Raw genomic sequence first — 2,206 nt, 5'->3', positions numbered from 1 at the left:
TTTTGATGGCAAATCTTTCTATAGAAAGCACTAATGATCAAAATATTTGTCCCCTCAAGGCCAGGGTGGTTGCTGCCTGCCCTGGGCCCATCATGTCCCTCAGTGCTAAGCTTCCTTTTTTGTTGTTTACATATGTATAGAGATCTGCCTAAGAAGGAGATAGCCTGCCATCCAAGTGAGGGGCCTGTGCCAAGAGGAGCCACAGTGGAACAAAGCCTGAGCATGGTGGGAGCCAAGCAGAACATAGCCCCGGCGCACAGAGGAGATCCTAATCCCACCTGGCCCGCACTGCCAAGGCAGGCCTGGCATGCAGGAGGAGTGCTGGGTGCTCTCCATTCAGAGCCATGTCATCCACAGCTAGAGGGCAACTGAGTGGCCATGTTCCTGCTGCAGGTTTTGGGGTTTGAGGTGGACACAGTGAATTTTGTCCAGTTTTCAAACCACACAGGCCACTCTCCCTGGAAGGGCCAAGTGTTGAACTCAGATGAACTCCCCAAGCTGTCAGATGGGCTGAAGTTGAATGACATGAAGAAATATGACAATGTGCTCACAGGTTACATGCGAGACAAATCCTTCCTGGCCGTGGTGGTGGACATCCTGTGGGAGCTGGAACAGCAGAACTCCAGGCTTATGTGAGCAACCCCATGACTGGAGACAAGTGAAATGGAGAAGACTCCATGTACTTCCCTTGAGGACTTCCTTCAGGTTTACAGAGGGAAGGTCATGCTGGTTGCAGACATCATAACCCCCAACCAGTTCTGGGGCTTCCAGTGGTAAATAACCCACCTCCCAGTGCAGGAGAACTAAGAGATGCAGGTTTGATCCCTGGGCCAGGAAGATTCCCTGGAGGAGGACATGGCAACACACTCTAGTATCCTTGCCTGGAGAATCCCATGGATAGAGGAGCCTGGCGGACTATAGTCCATAGGGTAGCAAAGAGTCAGACATGGCTGAAGCAACTTAACACACACAAACAACCAGCTCAAGACTGCGTTGCTGAGCAGGAGGAAGATCCCTAGCCAGAAACAAGCCTTAGCAATGATGCATGTGCTGCATGATGGGCCCCAACATGGTGGTCATCACCACCTCAGATCTGCTGCCACCCAAGAGGCAGAAAATACCCAGTCGAGCTGGGGAGCCTGAGGATGCTGACCACCGATGGCTCTGTGGTGACACAGCACATTCATGTGGAGATGAGCAGGGTGGACACAGCCTTTGTGAGCACTGAGGGCCTCTTTGCAGCCATGCTCTTGGTGTAGACACACAGGCACCCTTAGATCTCTGGGTGGTCTGTGAGAACACCATGTTGCCAGGTACCATGTTCTGCAGTGGACAGTCAAGTGCACAAAAGCCAAGGCTGGGGACAGACCAAAGCCTAGCCTGGCCTAGCTGAAGCTGAGAATGGTCCAGAGCAAAAAGAATATCAAGAACCCAGAGATCATTGTCCAGGCCACAGTGCTATGAGTGATGCAGAAACCTGCCTCCTTAATGCCCATCGTTAGGTTTTCATCCTTGTGAAAAATGTAACATCTACCTTAGAGCTGTGACTGAAATTTGATTTTTCTTTTATGAGAAAAAAAAAAGAAAGAAATTTGCCTGATTATTCAACTGGGGGAAGGCAGAGTGGGGGGACAAGTCAGACACAGCTAATTGGGCATGCACAGGCATGCTAATTGGGGAACATTTTATAGGCGATGCATGCATGCATGCATGTGCTAAGTCGCTTCAGGCATGTCCAACTCTTTGCAACCCTAAGGATTGTAGCCCACCAGGTTCCTCTGTCCGTGGGATTCTCCAGGCAAGAATACTGGAGTGGGTAGCCATGACCTCCTCCAGGGGATCTTCCCAACTAAGGGACTGAGCCCACATCTCTGATATCTCCTGTGTTGGCAGGTGGGATCTTTACCACTAGCACCACCTGGAAAGCCCTTCAGATCAGATCAGATCAGATCAGTCGCTCAGTCGTGTCCGACTCTTTGAGACGCCATGAATCACAGCACGCCAGGCCTCCCTGTCCATCACCAACTCCCGGAGTTCACCCAGACTCACGTCCATCGAGTCAGTGATGCCATCCAGCCATCTCATCCTCTGTCGTCCCCTTCTCCTCTTGCCCCCAATCCCTCCCAGCATCAGAGTCTTTTCCAATGAGTCAACTCTTCGCATGAGGTGGCCAAAGTACTGGAGTTTCAGCTTTAGCATCATTCCT

General features: G+C 51.2%; 1 pseudogene; it reads left to right on the top strand.

The window, feature by feature from the left end:
- The first annotated feature begins 307 nt into the window (after positions 1 to 307).
- LOC104986041 lies at positions 308 to 1,464 on the top strand (annotated as a pseudogene).
- The last annotated feature ends 742 nt before the right edge of the window (positions 1,465 to 2,206 follow it).

The sequence above is a fragment of the Bison bison genome, unplaced genomic scaffold (genome assembly GCF_000754665.1).
Source record: "Bison bison bison isolate TAMUID 2011002044 unplaced genomic scaffold, Bison_UMD1.0 scf7180017864063, whole genome shotgun sequence".
Lineage (NCBI taxonomy): Eukaryota > Metazoa > Chordata > Mammalia > Artiodactyla > Bovidae > Bison > Bison bison.
Note: the sequence above shows the minus strand (reverse complement) of the source record. Positions and strands in the feature narration are given on the sequence as shown.